At 35.9% G+C, this 13473-nt stretch overlaps 1 protein-coding gene across 1 annotated transcript in view; it reads left to right on the top strand.

Moving 5' to 3' along the window:
- Nucleotides 1–259: 259 nt before the first annotated feature.
- LOC123869315 (gamma-aminobutyric acid type B receptor subunit 2) overlaps nt 260–13473 on the top strand; it is a 97986-nt gene continuing 84772 nt past the window's right edge. The window contains exon 1 of the mRNA XM_045912181.1: nt 260–646. The gene's annotated coding sequence lies outside the window, so the exon portion shown is untranslated. The remainder of the gene's footprint in view (nt 647–13473) is intronic.

Below are 13473 nucleotides of genomic sequence, written 5' to 3'. Positions count from 1 at the left end.
TATATACAACATATATATGTATATATATATGTATATGTAGTTTATATGAGTTTGTATGGATCAAGGCACTACTGCGTCGCGTCGCGTCGCGCAGCGAGCGCAAATGCGTTTTACAGAAAGTACTAAGGAAAGTACAAACTTATAATCTAACTTAAATAGCGTTAATTAGTCATGTCAAGTTAGTTTAGTTGAGGTTCAGTGTACTACCGAATTAACGCCGTTATGACGTAGAGCCAGAGTAATACAGCCTCATTCGCACCGTAGCATCCGTAGCTACCGTAGCGTCCCCGTGCTACGCTTCCTGCTACAACGCTACGCGGTAAACTACGAACTTTCATTTTACCGATATAAAATTGATTTACCTACTTGCAAAAATATTGCTATTTAGCTAATTTTCTTAAAAACCTATTTTTTTAAGTTATAGCACTTTAGTGTACTACGAACTTTAATTCCGAAAATAATACTGTGGTATAAACATTTAGTTAGTCCCAATATTTTCAACTTTAGATAACTTAGAAAATAATACAGTTTGATTATTTTAGAGAGCTGTGGATATTTCTTGTGCATTAGACAATGTGCTTTTACGTACTTAGTGTAAGAATAAAATTCAAAATGTAAGTGCTGATGATGTTGTATGAAGAATATGGTAAGTGTGATTATGTCATTGCTCAGCAAAAATAATATGTACAAAAACAAAAATGTAAGATAATTACAAGAGAATAATAGATACTAATTAATTTATAATTTATCTAACATTTTATAACTTTGTTCTAAAAATTAGTAAGATCAAATCACATTCATCACACGCTGGCATCATGTGCATTGGCAGACTTCGCACTTTGCAGGTTTCCTCACAATGTTATCCTTCACCGTTAAAGCACGCAATATTAAGCACTGAAAATTTAGGAGTACGTACCCGGGATCGAACTTCAAACCTCCCGGATCCCCGCCCAAGTCACCAGAAAGTACAGTATCAGAAAGAAAGAAAGAATAGGATTTATTTCTTAATCAATTATATACAAGTATTTTATTGACATCAACATAAGATTTTTTAATTAAATGAAAAAAAAAGAATTAAATTAAACATTAAAATGAATTTATTTACTTCTTGTTAGTGTCACAGATAAAAACAAAGCATACAAATGTACATTTTTAACCCCCAACCCAAAAAGAGGGGTGTTATAAGTTTGACTTGTGTATCTGTGTATCTGTCTGTGGCATGTAGCTCCTAAACTAATGAACCGATTTTAATTTAGTTTTTTTGTTTGAAAGGTGGCTTGATCGAGAGTGTTCTTAGCTATAATGCAAGAAAATCGGTTCAGCCGTTTTAAAATTGTCAGCTCTTTCCTAGTTGCTGTAACCTTCACTTGTCGGGGGTGTTATAAATTTTTAATTTACACTTGTAATCTGTGCATCAAATATGATATACAATGAAGTCAAAAAATCGTTCCATTTCGTCCGGCATAATAAAGAACACGTTGCGTATACTTTGACCTAAGTTCTATTAAAGTCTTTTGTAACTTTGTCACGACTTTGCGCGCTCTGTTGAACAAGTTTTTATAACAATCGTAAATCTAGAGGATTTATTATAACTACGTAATAGTTATTACTAATATTAAGGGATTTTATTTCATATCAGCAGTTATCTACCCTTGGCTATGACGTGAAACTGTGAGTAACCATAGTAGTTCATCGTGGCGCGGCTCAAATTCAGCCAACTTTTTAGACGGAGAGCACAAAAATTCGAAAAGTTGAAAGGAGGGACTTTTTTCGTTGATGGGGGAAATCTTCCTAAGATACTCGATCTCTTGGGGAGAAATCGGGCTAGGTATGGGATATTTTTACCCACTAAAACCTCCTTCGTCGTCATCCTCAGCGCTTACTAATAGGCAACAGGAACTCTAAAGTCGATGGTTCAAAGTTCCAAACCCTACCCGGTGCACTATCATCGTACCTTCTTCCAGCACTAATTCATTTTTCTCTCTTTCTGCGTCGTTTTTTACTTAATTTAGATACACGTTAGCCCTTGACTGCAGTCTTTCCTGGCGATAAGTGATAATGCAGTCTAAGATGGAAGTGGGCTAACCTGGAAGAGGAGTTCGGAATCAGTATTTTAAGATATGAGCGTAGGTAAATAAATTTTGTTTTATTTTATTTGATTACATAATATTCTCTTTGAATAATAATGTGGAGGGTTCCCAGATCCTCCGTTCAAGTTCGCTTAAGAGGCTAAAGAAGAAAATTAATGATATTTAGAGACGGCCAGTAATATAGTTTTTATTAAATCTTTTTCTTTAACAGTATTCTCGCCGTCACTCGCTCCATACAAACGCTTTGGTTCTTATTTCAATATTAACCAAACAAACTCGATGTTCTTTTGTAGACACGTTCTAAAAACTAATATCTGTCTGTTATTTGCCAGATATCCGTAAAAATAACTAGTTTTAACACGCGTTCAAAGATTTGTATGTAAACCTGAATATTTTAAGAGAAATCTGAACTATGTTTCTAAGATTTAACACCTTATGAACTTACACACATTATGGAAATAAAGAATTGTATTGTATTGTAAAAAACCACAGAAATATGAATTAGTTCCTGGACGTCTCAAAAAAAAATTGTTTACTTTGATTGATTAGTATTGTAATGAGAACCAAATTAAGTTTGCTTGGAGCACGCTACGAATAAACCCCTACGAAACCGCTACGAATAAGAGGGGTCTCTCCGTCACTCACTCCATACAAAGTACGTAGTTCCAATTTCATTTGAATATTAAAAACAACCAAAGTCCATGAAATTTTGCAGATATATTCTAGAAACTAATATCTATGCCTGTGGTTTTCCAGATTTCTGTTAAAATATTCGGTCTCAAAGCTACGCGGTCTTAAAAATTCACATAAGTACAAATCTTTGAGCCCCTGTAATTTTAAAACTACATATTTTTAGAAAAATCTAAAACACCACAGGCACATATATTATTTTCTTAAATATGTCTGCAAAATTTCGTGGACTTTGGTTGCTTAATATTCAAATGAAATCGGAACTACGATTGTATGGAGTAAGTGACGGAGAGAGCCCTGTTAAAACATACGGTAAAAGTCGTAGTTTCTAAAGTTCAGTTATATTTTATATCCAACGTCAGTACGACTACGTTTGAGCAGAATCCCACGCATAGAATATAAATTAAGTATAATATAAAGTTCCTTATTCTTGGAACATCTTTGCCAGCTATAGCCATTTTTTGAATGCCTTAATATGAATAATAAATGCTAGTTGAGAAAAAATAGGTATTTGATATGTTTGAAAAAAAAATCTTTGTATACTCTACAAGCAGAAGGCTGTAGTCTTAATCACTAGGCTATCAGTTATCACAGCTTTTTAATGTAAAGTAATAAATCTATACCCTCCCGTAATAAAAATCGTGCATAAAATACGGCAAAAAAAGCAGCCATTTACCACTCGCTCAGCTAATGAGGCCCATCAGAATTCGCCATATCTTTCCCTTTTTAGGGTTCCAAAAGGTGCCAACGTGACCCTGTTACCAAGCCTTCATTATCCGTCCGTCTGTCCGTCTGTCTGCCAGCGGGTGTATCTTGTGAACCATGATTAAGTGTAGAAATTTTCACAGTGTGTATTTATATTGCCGCTACAACAAGAAGTTTATAACACCCCCGACAAGTGAAGGTTACAGTAACTAGAAAAGAGCTGATAACTTTTAAACGGCTGAACCGATTTTCTTGGATTATAGCTAATAATACTCTCGATCAAGCCACCTTTAAAACAAAAAAAAACTAAATTAAAATCAGTTCAATAGTTTAGGAGCTACGATGCCACAGACAGATACACAGATTCACGCGTCAAACTTATAACACCCCTCTTTTTGGGTCGGGGGTTAAAAACCAAGACGGTCATTTCAAAATGGCCGTCATGCAAAAAAAAGTAGATACATACTACATACTGCTATATTTTGTAGTTACAATGGTACCCATTGAGTTTGGAATATAAGGTACGAGCCCTTTGTGAGAGAGTCCGATTCTCACTTGTCACTTTTTTTAGTCATTTAGGAGTTGGATTTTGCAAAATAGTTTCGGTGAATCTGCTGACGTTGATAAATAGCCATCCAGCCTTTTTTTACGAAATACGGATTGCTGTTGGCGCTACAAGACTAAACAGCGTGAACGAGGGTTAGCAAACGTAATTTTTTTGCTTGATCATGACAGCTTTACCCAAAGGCCAATACAACAGCGAGAAACCGTGAACGTTGACGCCTTATGTGGCCGACAACTAATCTACGCTTACGAAACGTTTTGCTCAACTTTTCTGATACGTACCTATCGCTAAGGGAGATTCGAATTTAAATTCAGAATATTTTTTTCGATTAGACTTTTACAAGTACTTTTGAATCGTCAAAAGCATCTACCACTGGTTCGGAATGCCTTTCTTACCGAGAAGAACAAGCAAGAAACTCGACGGTTGCTCTTTTCAAAGATTTGATATACAATATTATGCCATGTATAAAAGTAATTGAAGTCCCGCTCATTGCTGGAGACAGCATAAACTAAAAAATTCAGAGCCTCGATAGCTCAACGGTTGACGAGCGGACTGAATTCCGAAAGGTCGGCGGTTCAAACCCCACCCGTTGTCGTACCCACTCCTGGGACAAGCTTTACGCTTAACAGGAGGGGAAAGGGGAGCATATACACTAATATTCTTTAAAAAACACATTTTACGTTAATTTCTCACTTACAAACAGGGTATCGCTTATTTATCACCAAGAGAGGTATTCAAATAGGTAACAAATTCAACGTCTACACCAAAATTACTTTTCGCTTCACATTTAACATTTACAGAGTTTAGAGTGACGCTCTTGAAATTGGGTATTAAGGCGACAGGATATTTATAAAGTTAGGGCTAGTACACACACGAGATATTGAAGTGAACTAATTTACCTTTGTCCGTTAAAGACTTTGAAAGCATCCAACCGTTTACGCCAAACCAGTTTCATTAGAAAGGCAATAATGCGCAGATAGTTTTATACCAATTAAAATGTTTTAATTTTTTTTTAGCGTAGCCGGGTATCCGCTACTAGGTATAAACTAAAGCTTCAATGACAAGAGACTTTGCGCTACTAACGATGACACTAATATTATAAAGATGAAAGTTTGTGTGTATGTACGTGTGTGTGTACGTTTGTTACTCTTTCACGCGAAAACTACTGGATGGATTTGGCTGGAATTATGAATGGAAATACATTGTAATTAACACTTTAGACTACTTTGTATTCCGGAAAATCAAAGAGTTCCCACGGGATTTTGAAAAAATCTAAATTCACAGAACCGAAGTCGCGGTATCATCTTAGTTATAAAATCGATTCATGTCTCATCTAATGTCTACATTACTCTTTATAGCAAGAATTTACCAAAGACCTCGGCTAAATAATCTCCATAAAAATAATTAATTTATACAAGTACCGTACCGAGGGTTAATTTTAACTAATTATTATTTTACTTGAGTGGATTTATAATCAAAGCGTGGTGATATTTAGATAAATTAGTCAAGTTCAAACTAAGGTTTATTTACTTTGGCTTAGCGAGGAAGCTTTATGTATTTTGGCGACCTCAGTGTGTTTTGTTCTCAGTATACCAGAGTGAGCACGAACTTTTTTTATCTATACTTATTAATAAACTAGCCAATTCCCGCGACTTCGCCCGCGTGGATTTATGTTTTTAAAATCCCGTGGGAACTCTTTGATTTTCCGGGATGAAAAGTAGCCTATGTGCTAATCCAGGATATTATCTATCTCCATTCCAAATTTCAACCAAATCCATCCAGTAGTTTTTGCGTGAAGGAGTAACAAACATACACACACACACACATACAAACTTTCGCCTTTATAATATTAGTGTGACTAGCCAATTCCCGCGACTTGACCCGCGTGGATTTATGTTTTTTAAAATCCCGTGGGAACTCTTTGATTTTCCGGGATGAAAAGTAGCCTATGTGCTGATCCAGGATATTATCTATCTCAATTACACATTTATCCACATAATATGTGGATAAGTCATTAGATATTATTTAATATTATATTAAGACATTAGATATTTTCTAATGTCTTGACTCTTGAAGATTTTGTAGGAAAATATTGAAACTCAAGGAATTTTCCCACTTCTTACTAAAAAAAGTGTTAAAAATAGTATGTACCTACCTACTAAAGTAGGTGTATATTTTCAAAATTGCTTCCTAGGTGCATACCATCAAAGATTATACATAATAGCTCACCGGTCATGGACAGGCGTTGTTCGCGCCTAGATGCATCCATAAGTAGGGCAGTGTATGCAGCGCCGCGCCGCCAACCTATACCTAGATAGGCATACCGTATACCTAATGTGTGACATTTTTTGTTCCACTTTTACCTTTTTAGTTTTTACCTTTTCACTAAATTACTGAACTAAAACTTCTTTTGGCGTGACTCGAGACACTCAAATCTTTCTTCGGACGGATGTAACATCTGGGTTACTTCTCTTATTTAATTAAACGGTTGCCAAACAGAACAGCCGTTTTAAGGCGACCTTCTTTTATAGCGTACTAAAGACTTACCTAGTGCTAAACGCTATGTTTTTACTCAGTACACGATATTATAAGATTGCTCAGAGTCACTCAGCGAGCGATGGTGAGAGTTGGATGGAGCTTGGAGTAACTCTACGTTATGAAATCAGAAATGAGGAGATTCGTAGAAGAACCAAAGTAACCGATATAGCTCAACGAGTGGCGAAGCTGAAGTGACAATGGGCAGGGCACATAGTTCGGAAAAGCGACAATCGTTGGGGTCCCAAGGTTCTAGAATGGTGACCTCGCACCGGAAATCTCAGTATTGGCAGACCCTCTAGGTGGACAGACAACAACAAACGAGTCATAGGGAGCCGCTGGATTCAGGCGGCAAAGACCATGGTGTATGAAAGTGGAAGGAAACAAGATACCTTTGTCCAGCTGTGGATATCTATGGATTGATAATGATGATGATGATACGACGACAAAATATCAAAGATAAAATAACGCAGAACGGACTACAGTACCTACTTAGTAGGCACAGTCATGTACATGTCAATAACTCTCTTAGAAACTATTAAAAGTAGACTTGAACTGTTTCAAGAAACTAGGTCACAAACATACGCTTAACAAGATTATTATTATGCTCCTATTCTTGCTGTTGGATAATAAAATTATCATCATCATTATAGTCAACCGAGAGACGTCCACTTTTTTTTTCGGGCAAGTTTTTCTACTCATTGCCATTCTGCTTCTAGCTGTATAAATAGTAGCAAAAAAGAGAAAAATTTCATGTAGAAAGCGAATAAAGAACTGTAATGTCATACTTTCATGGATGTAAAAAAAAAACTATAAAACCTGACTGCACAAGCCTGAAAAACTTAAACAATAAACTTCAGTGCTGAACAGTATCTCAGCTGAACAACTTTTTGCTGCATATCTAACTATACTTAGAAACATGATTTCGTCCACACATGCCCCCGAAAAAAATTTGAGTCGGATAAAACATCAAAAGTAGGTAAATCAACACAAATAATATAATGTTTTGCAATTCATCTTACATTAGCAAAAAGGGTCCAAAGTATTTTGGGACGCGTGAAAGCTAAAATGACAGATGAATTTATGAATTATTAATTTTAACTGTCATTTTAGTTTTCAAGCGTCCCAAAATACTTTGGTCCCTTTTGGTCCGAACCTGAGATAGACATTATTGTTACTTTTAAATCATTTTCATTTGATGAAATTATTATTTTTCTTCACAGTAATTTTGATCACAGGCGATTTTTCAGACGAAAGTCGTTTTCCAATTTTCGCACTTACAATCGTTTGCTACATCAATTTTTCTAGGAATTTCGATCAAAATTAATAGCAATTATATAATTCACAAATGTTTTTTACAGAAGGTGAATTTCTATACAATCGCTTGACAATTTAACTACTTAGATCTTTTCAAATTCTAACACAAAGCGATGCGAGTGTTCGTGCTGGCAAAAGTCTCACGATTACGGTTCACAAGATATAGCCCGCTGACTGACAGACAGACGGACGGAGAGCGGAGGCTTAGTAATAGGGTCTCGTTGGTACCGTTTGGGTACGAAACCCTAAAAATGAAGCGCGTATGAGTAAAACTTGATTTTCGAACTTTGAGAGGTCTTGCTTAGTGACTTGTCATATAGGCTACTTTAAGTAAGTTCCATGAAAAGTCTTTTCATATGATTTTTCACAAGCTATCTGTGATATATACGAGCAGTCCAACTCTAGTTCGAACCCCAAATTTGTAAAGTAATATAGTGCTTACTAAGTGTTTCCAATTAAATGAGTGAATGTGGCCTAAAGCACTAATGTACAACCCGCGTCCCAATTACGGGATCGAAATGGGTTTGACTTACATCACAGGGTGTACACACATTTAGCGGAATCGGGACTTGAATAAACGAATCATCAATACTAATATTCATCATTACCCAATTACTGGGTTGAAACGGGTTTGAAGCGTCTACGGAACCCTAAAAATTAATAAACCAGAAAAAGGACGCTTCAGCTATTGATTAATAATGGTAACCATCACCGGTGTGATTGCAGTCAAGCGCATGTCTATTCAATATTTAAAAAAAAACTATTTTCCACCAAAGTTGTAGACAATCTAACGTCCATCTTACCTCACGTAGTTAATTAATGTGAGGGCGCCACTGTATGCCTTTGAATGAGTACCAGAGGTCACCTACGTAGATTAGCTAAGACTTTACTCAGGTAAGTCCTTTGAATATGTATGTGGGAGATTAGTCTACTGTAAATTAAGTTTGAACCTTATTTGGTAACTAATTTGAACTAGGCACAAAATGCATTTGAATTTATATATACTGCTAGCTGACGCCCGCGACTTTGTCCGCGTGGATTTAAGTTTTTCAAATTCCCGTAGGAACTCCTTTATTTTCCGGGATAAAAGTAGCTTATGTGTTAATCCAGGATATAATCTATCTCCATACCGAATTTCAGCCAAATCACCAAATTTACAGAAAGTGTAAAAAACATTCATCCATCCATACATACAAACTTTCGCGTTTATTTTATTAGTAGGATTTTGTATGAAAAAATGTGCAGGTGCAGCTATTAATTTTAGGTACAACACACACTAGCAGAGAAGGGCTGAAACGCGACGTCTTTTTTTTTTTTTGAAAGATGACACATGCCAGCATTGCCAGCCCCTCATTACAAACTGAATTAAAATCAAAATTTTATCACACTAATATTATAAATGCGAAAGTTTGTATGTGTGTGTGTGTGTGTGTGTGTGTGTGTGTGTATGTTTGTTACTCCTTCACGCAAAAACTACAGGACGGATTTGGCTGAAATTCAGAATGGAGATAGATAATATCCTGGATTAGCACATAGGCTACTTTTTATCCCGGAAAACCAAAGAGTTTTGAAAAACCTAAATCCACGCGGACGAAGTCGCGGGCGTCAGCTAGTTTAATCTAAAACTCCAACAATTGGAGAGAATCACTAACTTTATACACATTCATTGCCGAAATACTCATAGATTTGTTAAAGATATAGTTGAAAATACCAATAAGTATTTTTATAAAATTATTCCAATGTAGTTCTCACGTTAGTACTCTCAACACGTTAGTACACGTAACACGAACAAATGCCGATAGCAAGTGTGAGACATCATCTTCATTCCCTTACCACATACCTACTTCACAATTGGGGACTCTCCCTTATCCTCTTTAAATGTTTAAACTTGCCTAACTTGCCTAACTTGCCAAAACCCAGTTATCAATTTCGACGCAATTTTATTATATGGACAAAGCAAACTAAAAGCTTTTAATAAAAGGACGTTAGAAATTGAAATTGAAAGAAACGTTAGGTACGCACTAAAGTAATTTCCCCAGAAAATGCTGGCATTTCCTACGTTTATATAGAACTCCTAGACGTTATTAAAGTACGCGTAGCAAGATATTCATCTACCGAGATTACGTAGATAGTTAATTAATCTAAACATGTCATTCTGTCCCTCCAAATGGGTAGCAAAGGTCATCGTAGTAAAAGCTGCTCTGCCCGCCATGGAACAGATGCAATAAGTATGTTTCATTCTTTCTTCTCTGTCATACAACCGGACCACTGGTAAAAATAAACTAATATAATAACATTTCAACTGAGAAGCACAAGCAACTAACATTTTCAAAGAAAAATAGTTAGTTTTTATCTCGGGAAATCAACGAGCTACCACAGGATTTTCAAAAACGTAAATTGCTATTAGATGAAGTCGCGGGCATCAACTAGTATTTTAATATTACTTAACAATTAAAACATCTAAAATCTAAATTATTAAAATAATGAACCTAAAACTAAAAACCTTAAAAAGTATAATATAATAACTAAAATAAATTATTATTAAAGGAAGTGCCTTTAGTTAGGCAAGGTTCCGAAGATACTGGCAGCATTCCCCCTTTGAATGGCTAGACTAATTCTTTGCCCGAGGTAGCTGCCAGCTCTTCGGTCTCCTGCGATGTCGACTAACCTTTTTGATATTTCTCTAAAAAGGCTTATAGCGCTAGGACCCCAAATTTTTAGCTAGTATTTATTTTATGGATTTAAACAAACGCTCACAACTTTATTTGATTCAAAGGCGCCGCGACAAACACCTCTCCGCTCCACCGAGCCCCCATTCAACCGTTCACACGTTCAGTCGAACAAAAAGATTATTATATTGAAAAGCCATTCAGTGTATGGAAATTCGGCAAACATTCGGTGTATAAGACGGGTTTTCTTGTGAATCGCTGCTTATAATCATCGAAATAGAATTGAATTTATTTAGGGTACTTTAACTTTCGATGTTTAACGACGTTTAATGTCTGTGGACGTATAGTCTTCTTCCAAAATATTATATTAAGTAGTGTTAATAATTTATATTGAAATATTATATGTATAAAACGGAAAACTGACTGACTGATCTGTTAACACACAGCTCAAACTACTGGACGAATCGGGCTGAAATTTGGCATGCAGATGCTAAGAAAGGATTAAATATTGAAAATTCAAGTTCACGCGGACGAAGTCGCGGGCATAAGCTAGTTCCTTATAATACTCTAGATATGTTAACAATGTTATAAGTAAAAATATATACCTCGGTACTTCTATTAATACAAGTGTAAATTAAAAATTTATAACACCCCCGGCAAGTGAAGGTTACAGTAACTAGAAAAGAGCTGATAACTTTCAAACGGTTGAACCAATTTTCTTGGATTATAGCTAAGAACACTCTCGATCAAGCCACTTTTCAAAAAAAAACTTTATTAAAATCGGTTCATTAGTTTAGGAGCTACGATGCCACAGACAGATACACAGATACACACGTCAAACTTATAACACCCCTCTTTTTAGGCTGGGGGTTAATAAAACGGTAAATCTATTCGTGAATTCTTCATTTCGGCGATCTCGTGACGAAAACCTGTCACACTGTAGACAGATGTGAGCCCTTATTCAAATATCTGTTCATTTATTCAAATGAATTGCTTTGAATCTCGTGAGAAATTGAATAGCCGGAGTGAGTGTTCAATTCCGTTCTGAATAAAATGTCTAAAATATATTGAGGATTCCTGTTTATACAGTTAATTGGATTTTTCCGATTGATTTTTCGTATTATTTGACGGAAACTAGCAGATGGGTTTTAAATTTTATCTTTATTTTTCTGATGATATTTAATTTAGGTTCTATGCTATTTTTTTACTTACTATACTATGATGACGTAACTTTGCCCGCGTGGATTTAGTTAAAAATCTCGTGGGAACTCTTAAAAAAATTAGACATGCCACTTTTCAGGTATTTAACTATTTCCATTTTTTAACTAAATAGGCATGTATCTATCCTACCTTGCATATATTTTATACCGACATAATATTGTATTGAGTGTACTGTGTAGTCTCACACGTATTTCATATCGTTAAATTTTAGACGAATGTGCAGCGCCCAGACAAGTCGCCAAGACTTCAGGGCGCTAAGAATACAATGTAAATAGTTGTAAGAATTATGTAAATACAATAAATAAATAAATAAAAATAAATAAATTTGATTGCCATGGCATCAAATAGTAGGTGATGAGTTGATGACGCAGTCTAAAGTGGAGCGCACCTACCTAGAAGGTAGCTTTTGTCTCTTCTTTTGAAGGTCCCAATATTGTAATTGCTGGGAAAACAGAAGTCAGGAGGGCATTCCCACGAGTTTTTAAAAAACTAAGTCTACGCGAATAAAGTTATAAAATCTAGTAAGACATAAATATAGGTCCTAGACAAATGATATTCAAAATATCATCATTATAGTTTTTTTAAAGAATACTAGCCAACTTTATCATTATGACTAATATGCCCCTTTCCCCTCCAATTAAGGGTTAAGCTTGTGCTAGGAGTAGGTACGACTATAGTGCAACGGGTGGGGTTTGAATCGGCGACCTTTCGGATTTCAGTGCGCTCCTTTACCTAACCGTTGAGCTATCGAGGCTATTTGACAACTTATAGACGTCCACAGCTGGGCATAGGTCTCTTGCTGGGACTTCCACACGGCACGGTCTTACGCCGCGCCGCCTTCTGAATCCAGCTGTTGCATGTGGCTCGTTTGAATCATCGGTCCAACTAGTGGTGGGTCTGGAATATTATTGTAAATTGAACAATTGAAAAGAGCAACCGCCGAGTTTCTTGCTGGTTCTTCTCGGTAGGAACGGCATTCCGAACCAGTGGTAAATTATTTGACGATTTAAAAGCACTTGTAAAAGTTTATTTGAATAAAAATCTATTCTATTCTATTCTATTCTACCAACGCTGCGATTTCCGGTACTAGGTTGCCGTTCAGCACCTTGGGACCCCCAACGTCCATCGGTTCTTCGAACTATGTGACCTGCCCATTACCGATTCAGCTTCGCAACACCAATAATATGGATATATCATAAATAACATGAATTATTTATTAAAATCCAGCCAAGCTTAATTATTTTGTCACCAACACAAACAAAGATTTCTCACCCAACAGAAATAATTACATGAACATAACATAAGCTTCAAATATTCACGACATCAAATATTCATGATAGCGTCACTGAGAAGCGAATTTTCTCGAAACATTTTCACTAAAACCCTCGACTCCAAACTTAAAAGGGCATCCCGTTATTAAAAAAAACCGGCCAAGTGCGAGTCGGACTCACGCATCGAGGGTTCCATATCTTTGAAGGATTGACGATGAATTATTATTTATTAATGTGACATAACTACAAATTAACATTTTCGGATTTTTTCCAATCCACAATTCTTATGTCGTATACTTTCTTGCCAAACATGATTCTAAGTCGACGGGAAGTCCTTAGATCTTGATTCAAATCAGCGTAAGTATACAATTATGATTGTATTGACTTAGAAGCTCGATTTTTTACAACTC

The sequence above is a fragment of the Maniola jurtina genome, chromosome 11 (genome assembly GCF_905333055.1).
Source record: "Maniola jurtina chromosome 11, ilManJurt1.1, whole genome shotgun sequence".
In the NCBI taxonomy this organism is placed as follows: Eukaryota; Metazoa; Arthropoda; class Insecta; order Lepidoptera; family Nymphalidae; genus Maniola; species Maniola jurtina.
Note: the sequence above shows the minus strand (reverse complement) of the source record. Positions and strands in the feature narration are given on the sequence as shown.